The following is a 9,077-nucleotide window of genomic DNA, read 5'->3' on the forward strand; positions in this document are numbered from 1 at the left end:
TGGGGAAGTGGGCCAGAAGGAAGGTGGAGCTTGAGGATCAGGGCGGGGGTGGGCTCCACATCAGCATAGCCCCTAGTTTGCCCCAACTGGCATGTGTTTTTAGGCAAGATTCTCACCTGTGATTTTCTTTGGTTTCTGAAGACCTCATGGTAGGCGAGCAGGCTGTAGTGGCCACTGAACCTGCCCAGGTGGGGAAGTGGGCCAAGGCCAGAACGGAAAGAGGAGCTCGCTGGTCAGGTGGAAATCTTAATTAATTAAATGTTTCCATAAGATCACACTTCAGGCAAGTGTTTAGACTCTGAACTTTAGAGCATTTTCTTAATTAGTAATTGATGGAGGGAGGGCCCAGCCCATGTGAGTGGGGCCACCCCTGCACAGATTCTCTTGAGTTTTATAATAAAGAAGGCCAAACAAAAAATGGAGAGTAAGCCACTAAGCAACATCTTTCCATGGCCTCTGCATCAGCTTCTGCCTGCAGATTCCTGCCCTGTTTGAGTTCTTTTCCTAAAGCTGTAGAAGTGCTGTAGAAGTAAATAAACCGTTTCCTCCCAAAATTGCTTTGGTCATCAGGTTTGATCTTAGCAATAGAAAGCCTAATTAAGACAAATTGGTAACAAAAGAGGAGTAATCCTATGATAGACCTGATAATGCTTTAGACATAATTGTGGAAAGGTTAAGAAAATTTGGACTAGAAAAGCGATTGAATGTTGAGATTTCAGTGAGATCTGTAGGAGCTTGGAAGATAAGAACATAGGAAGAGACTTGATCCCAGATATTGGATATTATTGCATTATTTACCGTGTTGGGAATGTAATTTAATCTGAAGGTGATTGTATCCTGCTTTATCGCTCTTGAAGTGAGCAAGTATTTAAATTAATTTTGGTTTTTACAAGAGTTGAGACTTGAAGGATTTTTAAACCTTTAAAAGAGATTTTGAATTAAAAAAAAGAGAGGTTGGATATTTTAAGGGACTTAGCTTTGAATATGTTTGAATTTGTAAAGACTGTGTAACTTTTAAAGTTATTTATGTTTTTAATATGAGACATTTGAGAAGAATGAGAAAGGAAGGTTATGGCTTAGTGGTAGTGTGTTTGTGTGTAAAGTTATCAAGGGGTCAATTATCCTGGATAGTTTTATGTCAGCTTGACACAAGTTAAAGTCACCTGAGAAGAGGAAACCTTAATTAAGAAAACATTTCCATAAAACTAGGTTTGAGATGAGCATAAATTGCATATTCTTTTTTTAAAGACATAACAGTAAAAAAGGATTATACTCTATTTATCAACACAGACTGGTATTCTTAAGAAACTTTGTAAAATAAATGTCACAGTCCTATAGGACTTATGATCTTATGATTATACTGTAAGTATATCATCTTTTTTCTCTTTTTAAGTAAATATTTTATCAAAATGGCACTTGTCTGACAATCTCTCAGACTTATCACTGCTTTAAACACACATGACTATCTCCTTGGCCACTATGCCTTTCTTAAGGCCTCAAGGGCAGGCAGTGGCCATTGAGAGACACCGTGAATATCTAGCAGTCACTTGAGCTGGGACTGCAGGGCACAAGGCATTTCTTAGAACTCAACATTAGTGACAACTTAGGACCAACCTTTAAAACCCCAATGGTAGTGGTGTTGTTTTTATGCTCGGAGGCTGAGCCTATCGATTTCCTTGAGAATCAGGTGTTAAAAAACAAGTAAACCGAATGTTTAAAGCCCTGAAAGTTCAAAACTGGCTTTAGGACACTTTATTGTTGTGTTTGTTTGTTTGTTTGTTTGTTTTTAGAAAACAGGACCCTTATTGAGCAGCTTATAGGTTTGGCAAACCACATTTCCTACACTGGGGTCTCAAAATCCAAGTCTGAAATCTGGGATGGAAAGCATTGTAGAAAATGGAGGATCTAATAAAACCAAAGATTTTTCATGTTTGATGCTGTCTGTCATGGAAGGGCTGCATGTCTGTTGGTCTTATAGCTGGTCTCCTGTGAATCCAATTTGGTACACAGTCACTGAACAATACAACATGTCAAGCAAAGTACATGGTGTGCAGTGTTCCTGGTGGACCTGGATCTCCTTGGCCAGCTCTTGGTTATCTCGACTGTTGCTCTGCCCAGAAAAATGGCTTCCTTGAGCGCTGTCATGTTCTTTATCCACCAAGTGGTACCTGGGTTGGAAAGTGACCATAGTAAGGTATTGTCACAGAACATGTACAGTGTGACACAGCTGGTAGGTCAGAATCTGCAGCTCATCAGAAGAAAAACTATTGTCATCCCAAAGCATGGGGTAGTGGGAGGGATGGCTTGTCTCCTGGATGCCATCATGACTGCACAGGTAGAAGTCAAACTCAGTTGAGTGGGTGATCTTCATGGTTGTACCTGCTGGAATGTTCCAACTATTTCCAACCCACTGAGTTTTGTGCAGGCCTCTCTGATGGCCAGGAGCTCATGGTGGAAAACCTAATGGAACTGGCCCTGAGATGCCGACTCAGCAGAAGATGATGCAGATGGGCTTAAAGTGTGTAGATTTGTAGAATTGAATGAGCAACTTTCTCACCATAGCAGCCAGGTCCTGGATGATCTGTCGGTGCTGCTGTATGTGCACAGTCACAATAGCAGTTGGAGTGTGCATCCATGCTGCCCACAATGGCAACAATTTGAGGTTTCTTCCCATCCCCAGATGATGGGTGGTAAACATTGGCTTCCGGGAAGATGACAGGTTGCAGGAACACTGGAGGCCTGCTCTGTGGTGTCAGAATGTTGTAGATGCCTCCCAGCTTGACATTGATCTTTAAGAAAAGATTGGTTAGGGTCTAAGGCATGGTCCTATGCATGTTCATCATTTGGGCACACTGTGTGGTCAGACCTAGTATTGTGTCTCCTACATGTTTGAGTTCCACATACACAAGACTTTTTCCAGGCAGATACCACTAGCTGGAGACCAGTGTATGTGTTCTTCAGGTGTCAGAACTTGGGTTTCACACTGTCTGTACCCTGTGCAAATTTACAGAAGCAGGGCTGACACTGGATAGGTGTCCCAGCATCTCTTGAGATCTTCCTCAGTTCCTCTGTGAAAGACTTGAGATGGACTTTTGTACACTGGCTCTGGAGAGTGCAGCAGGCAATGGCTCATGTCAAGGGCAGCTTTGCTTATACACTGAAGGCCTGAAATCAGCCATAGGCCTAAGTCAGCCTGCTGGCACAAAGTCTTGGGTCTCTGTGGAAAAACACTGAAACAGATGTCTAGAAGCTATTGTAAACAAGCATCTTTGGTGGAAGCCTGAGTAATCATAGACCTTGTAGATAGGTGACCTTGGTAGATAGTACCAACTTAGATTAGGACAAGTGAATCATAGGTGGAGTCATAGTGTTCTGTCCCCTGAACCTTTACCAAGCTGACACACTGTTCTGGAAGATATCTGTACTCCCCCTGAACACCTACGCTCCTGCATCATCCCCTTCCCCACATCCTGCCTTTTTGTGTATATAACCCCTGTGTGAAAAAGTAAAAATTACTGTTTGATCAGCCTATAGACAAGCCGTGTTTCTTCGCATCTTTGACTGCTTACCCTCGCTCTCTTAGGTGATCTTCCAGGACCTCTGTTTAATGTCCTGCTGGACAGGACAGGCTCACACCTTGATCTTGATGCCCATGTGTAACTGCTTGTTTCTCATGTCCCACACACCCTGGACAGGGGTGGCAATTGCTTTGTTTCTGCCCCTGTTGAGGATGGAAGGCAGCTTCAGGACTTCCTAGTCTCATCTGTAATCTCATCTTTCATGATGATTCACATTAATTTACTGATCTCCTCTTGCTGATCGGGTGCTGACCTGGTAGTTGCTCTGATCATGATTGAGTTCTGATTGTTATTTTTTTTTTTTTTATGCATCTCTGTGCAGCAACTACCTCCAAAGGAAGGTAGGTGTTTCTGCTCCTGTCCAACTTGTAAACACTGGAGGTGGGGATAACTCAGAACCAGCTTGTGCCTGTCCTTGACTAACTGGGCCACTGTACATTCCACTGTCTGCCCACTCTCCTGCTACAATGGGAATATCTGATGAATGACAGGCCAAGTCACACTGCAGACATGGTACTTCCTCTTCATCTGACCACAGTGTGTTATCTTCACCTTTAGACCTTTAACTTCTTTGTTAAACTTTACCGTTTGCTAATCTGTCAGAGGTTTTTCTTGTTATTCAATAGTTTTAAAATCCAAAACTTCACAAACTCGATCACTGTCTGTGCCTTGTAAAATGCTGTTGGTGATACATCAATATTCAGCATCATTTTCCAAAAAGGAGGTTGGACCAACTGATGGAAGCCAAACCACACTTCTCTGGCCCCACCAAGAGGATTGCCATTAGCTTTCAGATGCAGTGAAGAAGGAATGGCCAACAGGGCTGTACCTCATGGATGGCAAGTGCATCGTGACAACATCCAGTGCCTGGATCATTTCAAAGGAGATGCTGGGCAGTTGCCTGGAAAGTGCATTGTGTAATGTCTGCAGGCTCACACATGACACCTACTTGATGGATACCTTAAACATATGATCTTTGCCTTCTTCTGGCAGCATGACCTCCAGTTCCATCTTGTCCCTACAGATTGGAAGGTGCATTGATGTGTACAGTTTCTTCCTTTCATCAAATACTGGCTTCCAGTACCTGAAGATCTGGGTTTTAAAGTACTGGGCCATGTGTTTCACGATTTTCCTGTTCACTCTCTGAGGGCATTTTTCCGGTTTGATGTCCAATTCATAGTGATAGATGTCAATTTGGGGCATGTCCATTTCAAAGAAATTGCCCTGTAGTTTGTTCTCCCAGTGGTTCCAAAGTCCTGCCAAGGTGAAGGCTTAATGTCAGAGCAGGAGAAGTCAGAAAGGGGCCAGATCCTGAGTACATGGTGGTGCTGAGTACATGGTGGTACAGCTGTGGCTGAGGGCCACATGCAGAGGGCCAGCTGCACACTCCACTGGATCAGATGGAAGTTTTGAAAATCCGCCAGCCAGCCTATCACAGCCACCTTATAGAACAGGTTTATCCAATGTGGCCAGGGTGGTGGGTGGAGGCGGCCTAATTTTATATTCTTAATTAGTGATTGATGGAGGATGGCCCAGCCATTGTTAGTGGTGCCATTCCTGGGCTGAATTGTCTGGGCTTCTATAAGAAAGCAGACTGAGGATCAAAAGCCAGTAAGAAGCATTTGTACATGGCCTCTGCTTCAAAAGTTTCTTTGGTTATGGTGTTATGTCTTATCAGTAGAAACTCTAACAAGACAAGCTATACACTTTCCATAATCAGAAACCTTTATGCTTTGACATATTTTTGTGCCACTATGTTAAATAAGTATAAGCTCCTTAAAATGACAACAGAATTACATTATGTATTATTATAACTTTCATGCTAATTTTTCAGGCATTTAAGAGCTTTATGAATTAATTTATCATTATCACTTTAGCAAATATTAACTTGTAAATTTATAATAAAATAGTGACAGTTTTATATTTACTTTTATTTTTTCCACAGAGATTCATCATTTTTAATTTTCATTTCCTGTTTTTCATTACTCTAATATCTGGCAATCTGTGGGGAGCAACAGAAGGCGGCTATCATCCCTGCAGCCATCTTGAGCCATATACTCTGACAAGAGACTTGTTTACAATAGCCTACAATAGCTGAGCACACTCTGATAACATCTTGTTTTAGATACCCAGGATCTTCCCTTGGGAGTGTGAGACTTAAAGGTGTGTGACTTAAAGATAAGATTTAGAGATAAGACTTAAAGACATGACTTAGAAGTGAGTCATATAAAAGTTAAGAGGCAGACAGAAGAAATTATTAGGACTGGGACTTGGACTAGAGAACTCGGAAGAAGGACTAAAGAACTTGGAACTGGGAAAGAGACTAGCAACTTAGAACTAGGATTAGGACTTGAGACTTGGTGCTAGGAACTAGAAACTAGGAACTAGGGACTAGGAACTAGGGACTTGGACAGAAGAAGAGAGACTGAAGAAGAATTGAGATTGAATCACACTCTGTCTGGTCTCCATTCTTCGTGTCCATCCTCACCCTCTCTCTTGCTGAACCCCGACCCGTTGACTGGAGCAGTTTGGGGCAGTGCATGTTGAGGCCCAAGCTCGAGTCCCTGTTCGGGCGCCAAAATAATGTTGGGATCCACACTAACCCCACGTTGGGGTGGCCAAAATAAATGTTGCAGCCCAGGCAAAATGTTGAGGCCCAGGCCAACCCACGTTTGGGCGGCCACTCTATCCCGGCCCAACCTGCTGATCCGGGTTGGGGTTCAGCAAGAACGAGGGTGAGGGCAGACTCAAATAATGGAGACCAGACAGGGTGTGATTCAATCCCGTTTATTCTTCAGTCTCTCTTCCTCTAAGTGTCTCCTGTCTGATTCTCCCTCTATAGTCTGATTTCTGATTCTGATCTGTTCTGTCTCTGCCTTTTATATGTCTTACTTCTAAGTCACACCTCTAAGTTACACCTTTAATCATGCCCTTAGGTCTTGTCTCTAACTCTGATCTCTATACTTTTAAGTCATACTCTTAAGACACACACCTTTAATCTCACACACCTTTAATCTCATGCACCTTTAATCTCACGCACCTTTAATCTCAAGGTATCTAAACCAAGAGTGTGCTCAGCTGTTGTAGGCTATTGTAATTCAAGTCTCATGTCAGGGTATATGGCTCAAGATGGCTGCAAAGCTGATAGCCGATTTCTGCTAAAAGTCGGCCCCCAACAAGTGCAGGCTCTAACAATTTAGCCCTCAAGGCTTTTGGCAGTACAGGTTCTAATATTGATAGAGTGGTCCCTGACATTTTGGCCCCCAAACGTGGGGCAGAGCAATCTGCAGCAGCAATCCAAGGTTAAGACATTATTTCTTAATTGCTAGAAAATTTATTAAATATATTCAGCACTATATAGAAAAAAATACTCTGATCCCTTCAGTGAGATTGCATTATTTATGTATTATGTTAACACATGCTATGCTTAATTTAAATTATCTGATAAAAACAAGAATGAGAATACAATACTTTGAATCACTTGCTGTTGAGCAAATTTTATATAAGAAGTGGAAACAACCAGATTGCTCTATGTGTTAAATATTTGCTATGGTAACCAATGATCTGAGTTTGAGTCTCACAATAAAAGCATCTTTAATAAATGGTGCTGGTTTAACTGGCAGTAGGGATGTTGACCAAGCCAGCTCAGTCAGTCAACAGGGTCTCAATGGAGGAAGTTAGGATTGCAAAAGAAGAAAAACAACTAGAGAAAGTTATAATATGACTCCAGCCAGTACTAAGGATGATGCAGCTTTATTCTTTCCCAGTCTGTTTTTACATCATTCTAGGTACATCCAAAAAACCTAGTCAGTAAACAAGAAGATAACACAAGATGGTAATTAAGCAAAGTAGTAAGCAAAGGGATCACACAAGGTAATTATTAAGTAAAGTAGTAAGCAAAGCCCCATGGTCACTGTTCCTAATACCCTTATCTGAGCCTACTTCTTCGTCCAAGTCCAGTGACAAATGCCAAACCCCTAGAAGTGGCACCAAAAGCTTTCAACAGTATGCAGAAAAAAATGAAAATAGATTCATAGTTGTCACCTTGCACAAAGCTCAAGTCCAAGTGGATCAAGGACCTCAACATAAAATCAGATACACTGAATCTAATAGAAGAGAAATTGGGAAAGAACCTCAAACTCATTGGCATGGAGGAAAATTTCCTAAACAGAACTCCAGTGGCTCAGGATGTAAGATCAAGAATTAATAAATGGGGCCTCATGAAACTCTTAAAAGCTTCTGTAAGGAAAAAAAAAAAAAAACATAGTCAGTAGGACAAATAGGCAACCTACAGAGTGGGGAAAAAACTTCACTAACATAAGATAACATAAGATAGAGGGCTAATATCCAAAATATATAAAGAACTCAAGAAGCTAACCTTAAAGAAAAACAATCTAATCAAAAAATGGTGGTACAGAACTAAACAGAGAATTTACAACAAAGGAATCTTGAATGGCTGAGAAGCACTTAAAGAAATATTCAAAGTTCTTAGTAATCAAGGAAATGCAAATCAAAGCAACACCAAGATTCCACCTTACACCAATCAGAATGGCTAAGATCACAAACTCAGGTCACAGCACCTATTGGCAAGGATTTGGAGAAAGAAGAACACTCCTCCATTGCTGGTGGGATTGCAAACTGGTACAACCACTCTGGAAATCAATCTTGAGGTTGCTCAGAAATTTGGAAATAAATCTACCTGAAGACCTAGCTAAACCACTTTTAAGCATTTACCCAAAAGATGTCCCACCATGCCATAGGGGTATGTGTTTAACTGTGTTCATAGGAGCCATATTTATGATAGGCAGAAGCTGAAAACAACCCAGATGTCCCACAATGGGAGAATGGATACAGAATATAAGGTTCATTTACACAAATTATATACTATTCAGCTATTAAGAATAAAGCCATCATGAGTTTTTCTGGCAAATGATTGGAAGTAGAAAATATCATTCCAAGTGAGATAACTCAAACCCAAAGGATGTGCATGGTGTGTACTCACTAATAAGTGGATATTAGCCAAAAAGGTACAGAATACCTAGATTACAATCCATAGAACTCAAGAAGGTTAACAAGCCAAAGGGTCCAAGTGAGAATGCCACAGTCCCACTTGGGAGGGAGAAGAAAGCAATCATGAGGGGCAGAGGGAGGAAGGAAACTGGGTGAGAGTGGAGAGAGGGAAGGGGAAAGGGGAACATGACCAGATATTGGTGGAAACAGAAGTGAAGCCATGATGACCAGCAGAAAGAATGGCAGCTGACAACATTGGGAGGTAGGAGGTGGAGGACCCTTTAGGATATACCAGAGACCAGGTGAGACTCTCAGGACTCAAAGAGGGTGACCTTAGATAAAATGCCCAACAGTGGGGGTCGAGAACTTGTTGAGTCCATCTTCAATAGGAAGTAAGGGCATCAAGTGAAGGGATGGGGGTTGCTATCCTAGAGTCCAAAACTCTGGCCCAGAATTAGTTTTGCCTAAAAGAACTGCAGGGACAAAAAT

At 41.7% G+C, this 9,077-nt stretch overlaps 1 pseudogene; it reads right to left on the reverse strand.

Moving 5' to 3' along the window:
* Nucleotides 1–2,030: 2,030 nt before the first annotated feature.
* Nucleotides 2,031–4,828, reverse strand: LOC117724637 (protein argonaute-2-like; annotated as a pseudogene).
* Nucleotides 4,829–9,077: the final 4,249 nt, after the last annotated feature.

This window comes from Arvicanthis niloticus, chromosome 20 (genome assembly GCF_011762505.2).
Source record: "Arvicanthis niloticus isolate mArvNil1 chromosome 20, mArvNil1.pat.X, whole genome shotgun sequence".
Lineage (NCBI taxonomy): Eukaryota > Metazoa > Chordata > Mammalia > Rodentia > Muridae > Arvicanthis > Arvicanthis niloticus.